The 6,436-nt window shown below is 37.9% G+C and overlaps 1 pseudogene; it reads left to right on the top strand.

The window, feature by feature from the left end:
- The first annotated feature begins 535 nt into the window (after positions 1–535).
- On the top strand, positions 536–4,212 carry LOC132303328 (G-type lectin S-receptor-like serine/threonine-protein kinase RLK1; annotated as a pseudogene).
- Positions 4,213–6,436: the final 2,224 nt, after the last annotated feature.

Genomic DNA, 6,436 nt, shown 5'->3' with positions numbered 1-6,436 from the left:
ATCCAACCCGTCGCGGGTCTCGGAGCGGGCATGGACTTGACAAAAATTAAAAGGGGTGGGGCGGGATTTAGGGAAACCCGCTCTAAACCCGCCCTGTTGCCATCCCTACTGGTGATATAGACAATGATAGGGTTGAAAAAGTCTCTACGCGCTAAAAATCAAAGAAAAGTAAGAAAGTGGACTTTATTCAAAGATGATACACAAGATTATATGGAGGAAAAGTTACAGAACGTAACAAATTGGTTCATGGAATAAATTTTCCAACCTGGTGATATAGACCATGATCAGGTTGAAAAAGTCTTTACGCGCTAAAAATCAAAGAAAAGTAAGAAAGTGGACTTTATTCAAAGATGATACACCAGATTATATGGAGGAAAAGTCTCTCTAGTTGATAAAAAATTAAATAAATAAAATCAATGTAAAGTAAAAGGATGTACTTTATTAAAGAAAGTGACATACGACTATGATGGACAAAGTCTCTCTCTTTGATAATTAAAATAAGAGGGTACGTTAATTTCGGAAGTTCATCAATTGAGTTGAGAACAACTTTCAGCTCGTACCTTTGATACTAATTAAACCCAACCTTTTGCTGTTTTCCTGAAATCAACCAAATTTAGTTCTAGCTATGGCTAATACTCTGCCTCATCTCCTCTTGTTCTCACTATTTCTCATACCACTTTCTACTCTTGCACAAGCAAATGGTACAGTACCTGTAGGCACATCTCTAACTGCAACTGATACATCCACCCCTTGGCTTTCACCTTCTGAAGATTTTGCATTCGGGTTTCATGAACTTAACGATGATAAGGCTTTGTTCTTGCTTTCTATATGGTTTCACAAAATACCCGACAAATCCATCGTCTGGTATGCAAATGAAGGTAAGCCAGTGCCAAGAGAGTCGAAAGTAGAGCTAAGTAGAAACGGTGGGCTGGTTCTAAGTGACCCTCAAGTCAATGAGCTATGGAGTACTTCTGACTCAGTTTTTGATGAAGTAGCTTATGGTTTTATGAACGATACAGGCAATTTTGTGATCGTGCGTAGTAGTGATTCTGCAAGGGTATGGGAGAGCTTCAAACACCCAACAGACACCATGTTCACAGACAATGGAGATTGGTGGACTAGTTTCTTCTCGCCTCACAGAAACCAACTTCTCGCGGGGAAGGTTCCAATTGCGTTTACAACAAGATGGTAATCTCGTGCTTAATACCCGAAACATGGCCACGGGTTCGGCTTATGATTCTTATTATGCCAGTGGCACAAGTGATCCTGCAAATTCAACCAATTCCGGTGAGCAGGTGATGTTCAATGAGACAGGCTACTTGAACATATTGAGAAGAAATGGACAAACATATGTGCTTAGTTCACCTACAATGTTCCCAGCTATGGACTACTACCACAGAGCAACTCTGGAGTTTGATGGAGTTTTAATCCATTATTCTCACCCGAAAAATCTCTCTGCCAACCCGGGTTGGAGTGCATTTTGGTCTGTCCCAGATAATATTTGTTTTGCTATAGGTGGAGGGTTAGATAGTGGGGCTTGTGGGTATAACAGTATTTGCAGTCTTAATGGAAATAGGCCAATTTGTGAATGCCCACCCGGGTTTTCGTTGGTTGATCCTAATGATAAGTATGGCAGCTGCAAGCTCAATTTCACTCAAAGTTGTGAAGAAGAAGGGCTAGCTTCTTCCGGAGATGTATATGGTTTTGTGGAGCTAGGCGAAACTAATTGGCCGACGTCTGACTACGAGCTCTTGAAGCCTTATACCGAAGTGGAATGCAAAAAGTCTTGCTTGCAAGATTGTTTGTGTGTTGTTGCTGTTTTTGGTGGCGATGCTTGTTGGAAGAAGAAAATTCCCCTCTCAAATGGCCGAAAGGGCCAAAAGGAGAGCGGCACAAAGGCTTTCCTCAAATACAGGAGGAATGCTAGTGTTGTAATTCCCCCACAAATTCGTCGTCCAAAGAAGCATGGGACTTTGATCCTCATGGGATCAGTGCTCTTAGGTACTTCATTTCTTGTCAATTTTGTATTTGTTGGTGCTTTTTGCTTGGGTTTTTTTATCATCCACCGCAAGAAAATCATGAAAGATAACAATATTGTGGGAACAAATTTGAATTGCTTCACGTACAAAGAGCTTGCAGAAGCTACAGATGGATTTAAAGAAGAATTGGGAAGGGGATCCTTTGGTATTGTTTACAAAGGGGTAATACAAACATTGGGTGACAGAAATTTCATTGCGGTCAAGAAGCTTGATGGGGTGAATATTAAAGAAAATGACAAGGAATTCAGAACCGAAGTCAATGTGATAGGCCAGACACATCACAAGAACCTAGTTCGGCTGCTAGGATTCTGCGAGGAGGGACAGCACCGAATGCTGGTATACGAGTTAATGAGTAATGGCACCTTAGCAAGCTTTCTTTTCGGAGGTTCAACACCGAGTTGGAGCCAGAGGAGCCAAATTGCCTTTGGGATTGCCAGAGGACTGTTGTATCTGCACGAAGAGTGCAGCACCCAGATCATCCATTGCGACATAAAGCCTCAGAACATACTTCTGGATGATCATTACAACGCTCGGATTTCTGATTTCGGATTGGCAAAGCTTTTGATGTTCGACCAGACCCATACAAACACCGGTATCAGAGGAACGAGAGGGTATGTTGCTCCTGAATGGTTCAGTAGCAAGCCAATTACAGCGAAAGTTGATGTGTATAGCTTTGGTGTGTTACTACTAGAGATCGTCTCATGTCGAAGAAGCTTGGAGAAGGATTTGGAGATTGGTGGTGGAGGTGAGAGAACAATATTAACTGATTGGGTTTGTGATTGTTTTCAGGCAGGAAAAGTTGATGCGTTGGTTGAAAATGATATGGAGGCCTTGAATGATTGGGAGAAGTTGGAGAGGTTTGTAATGGTGGGCATTTGGTGTATTCAAGAAGATCCTTCTCTAAGACCAACCATGAGGAAGGTCACCCAATTGCTGGAGGGAGTTGTTGAGATGACTGTGCCCCCATCTCCGTATTAAAAGGAGGTTAGGAATTTGAACCTGAGAGAGACCAACTATTTTATTTGCTCTTGTTAGATTTTTTTATTTTATGGGTTAGTAATTATCTTTGCCAACATACAAAATATTTCATGTGGGAGCTAGCTATATGTACTGTCCATAATTCTAATATTATTATATGGTATTTCAACTACACACATTCCAATGTGACCTGTTTTAAGATAGAGACCATAAAATTTGTTATTAGGCTTTGGTTACAGGCTTACGCAATAAAATTTGATTTCAAGTTGTAAATTCATATTAGTGGAAGGAGGGACACTCACATAGTTCGAAGAATAAGGGCATGTTTTGCAAAACTTTTGCTTATGCTTTTACGCGGAAGAAAATGAGAAGCAAAAGTTTTTACTTCCATATGACTTGTATTGGTGTTTGGAAATTATATTTAGAAGAACTTTTAATGTTAATAGAGTTTTTTTTTTTTTTTTGATAAAGTAATATTACTATTATTATTATTACTGTTTTATTTTTTACTATTTCCCAAAATAAGTCTCAAACTCGAACTGCACAAAACTCAAATTAAGAAAATCTTGTGAACAACTACCCAAACTCAAACTAAAGGGTGAACAACTGTACAAAACTCATACGGAAGGAGGTTACTATATGTTGATACGGTTTTGATACATACTTTTCTCTCTAACCAAACCAGGGCCGGCCTTGGCCAAGGCGACCAAGGCAGTCGCCTAGGGCCTCAGAATTTTGGGTCCTCAAATTTTATAGGCCCATGTATGATGGGCTACAAAAGAAAAAAAAAATAAATTGTAACTAAATACATCAAATCATTTAAGGGGCCTCAAATTTTATAGGCCCATGAATGTGGATGGGCCATTAAAAATAAAAAATAAAAAAATTTATAACCAAACTGTATCAATTGAAACTCGCCTCCAAATTTAGGGCCATCAAAATGGAGCAAGAATGATAGGCCAGCCTCCAAATGCAAAAGAAAGATGGGCCATTGAAAAATAAAATAAAATAAAATAGGGCAAATGCAGCAACAATCAGATTTAGGGCAAATTTAGGACAATTATTAATTAACCTCGCCTCTCAAGTCTCAAGCTTACTCCCTCTCTCTCTCTCTCTGCTCTGCAACCAACAGCAACAATCAGAAGACAGAAGCTTTTTCAGTCTCTCTTAAGTCTTTGCTCTCTCTCAGTCTCTTTCTATTCCTTTTTTTCTGGGTTCGTAACTCTGCATCTGCATCATTGATCCCTATCAACACACTCAATTAATGGCAGCAACACTGTAAGTTTTCTTTTCTACATCTAAGTTCTAACTCTAATTCAAGTCTTCAAGTAGTTATTTTGATGAACTTAAATTAAATCTTAAACTAAAAATTTATTTTGATGAACTTAAATCTATATCAATTGTTCTTATGGAAATAGTGGAATTATTGTTTGACAAATGAATTTGTTATAATACAGGGAGTTGAGGACTTATCATTTAGATTTCTCATGAGGTATTTTTATTTTTCTGTAAATCATATGATTGCATATTGAGTCATTGAGATTGAGGCCATCTATATTTTTGTTCAGCAAAGTATTTTTTTTTTTTTAAGTTTAGTTTTATATTGATTGTGTTTCCTGTTATTTAGATTTCTAAGATTGCAAGATTTTTGACAATTATGTCTACAAGAAAATTTAAATCTGGGTATTAAAAAAAAAAATTAAAAAAATAAAAATAAAAAGAAGAAGAAGAAGAAGAAGAATTGATTGAATCTCAAAATGGCGCTATGCATAAGTTTTTTAGACATGCATCAATAACACAAGAAATAGAGATAAATACATGAACATCTATTCTAGCATACATAGACATATGGATAAAATGAAATGATCAATTGGAAGTATTAAATCATATAAATCATTGAATAAACAAGACCTATATATATGAAAGTGTCAAGACATGAATCACAATACAAATCCCCTCATAAATACATAAATGAAGAAGTATAAAGCATGCTTAGGGCTAACTCTAGCCCCAAGAGAATGTCTAGCCACTCATGGATGATGTCCTCCAACCCTCAAGGGCAAGCTCCATGGAAGAAATCTGCTCCTTGGTTGATGAAGAGTCTCCAATGGTGTCTCTAGTCTCCTCGTGTCCTTTACTTCCTCACTAAATATTATCTTCTCTAAGTATGTGTATACAAGGTATAATATGATATGATGTAAAAAGTAATCCTTATCCTTATATAGGTATGTCAAATGACACCCAAAATGAGCTGGGGTCGTACAGCAAATATTCCCCAATGATTGGATAAAGGACAACTTTTTGTGAGTTGGGAATTTAACTTTTTCGCACTGAAGGAAGTTCGATTGATGGAACCTTGGACTTGGATCGATCGAACATGGCTGAGATCTATCGAGCTTAGGCTGGATCGATCCTCAATGGCAGTGCCTTTTTGGATAAAAATAAATCTAAGATATTTGCAGATATTTTTGAGAAAAGGACAAAAGTGGTTGGTTGGGTGGTACAGCTGAATAAGATCTAGCATGTGGATAAGGACAAGAAAGTTCGATCGATCAGAGAATGATGTTGGATCGATCGAACTTTTGGGATCTCTGAAAATGACATCATGGACTTAATCTATCTTGAAGTGCTGAGATCGATGGAAGTTGGATCGATCGAACTTTTCTTGAGATCGATCAAAGTTGCTGAAATTCCACCCTTTGCTTCCTTTTGCTCTACGTTGCTCCTTTCTTTGATTCATCCCAGAATTACTTCATTTCTGCTCTTATTTGGCTGAGTTAGCTTATTTTGGGGATAAGTACCTGAAAATGGAAATAATACGAAATCAATACAAAACGGTAAAATAAGATAGATAAAGGTTGTAAAATACCTAAGCTTAAGGGGTTTAAATACGCACTTTTCAGCGCTCATCAATGGAAACCCTAGAAGAATGAAAGAACTCCCAAAATAGTGTATGTCTCTTTAAACTCTTGCATCCTCTCCAAGATATGTGATATGACATGTATGAGTTATCAAGATTATTATGTAAAAATGGCTCAAAATCCTTTTATAGGTAGCTCAAGTATGACACCCAATGGTCAGGTCTCGTGCACTAGGGTCCCTTCAATGATTGCACCACGAGCCATATTTTAATGAGCTAAACTCTGTTTTAATTCAGACTTGAGCAGGTTCGATTGATTGAATTCAGATGAGATCGATCGAACTGTGGCCAGATCCATCGAACTTAGGCCAGATCGATCAATCCTTGGCGGCGCCTTTTTGGAATAAGACAAATCTGAGATATTTTTGGGATATTTTGGGAAAAAGACAAAAGTGGTAGGTGGGGATAAGATCAAGAAAGTTCGATCGATCTAAAGAAAGTTGGATCGATCAAAAATGAAAATTCTTTGAGGATAAGGATAAGGGGTCTGATCCATCTT

Source organism: Cornus florida, unplaced genomic scaffold (genome assembly GCF_030987335.1).
Source record: "Cornus florida cultivar Cherokee Brave unplaced genomic scaffold, ASM3098733v1 CherokeeBrave_3.0.0_Hap2_Chr04, whole genome shotgun sequence".
Classification (NCBI taxonomy): Eukaryota; Viridiplantae; Streptophyta; class Magnoliopsida; order Cornales; family Cornaceae; genus Cornus; species Cornus florida.
Note: the sequence above shows the minus strand (reverse complement) of the source record. Positions and strands in the feature narration are given on the sequence as shown.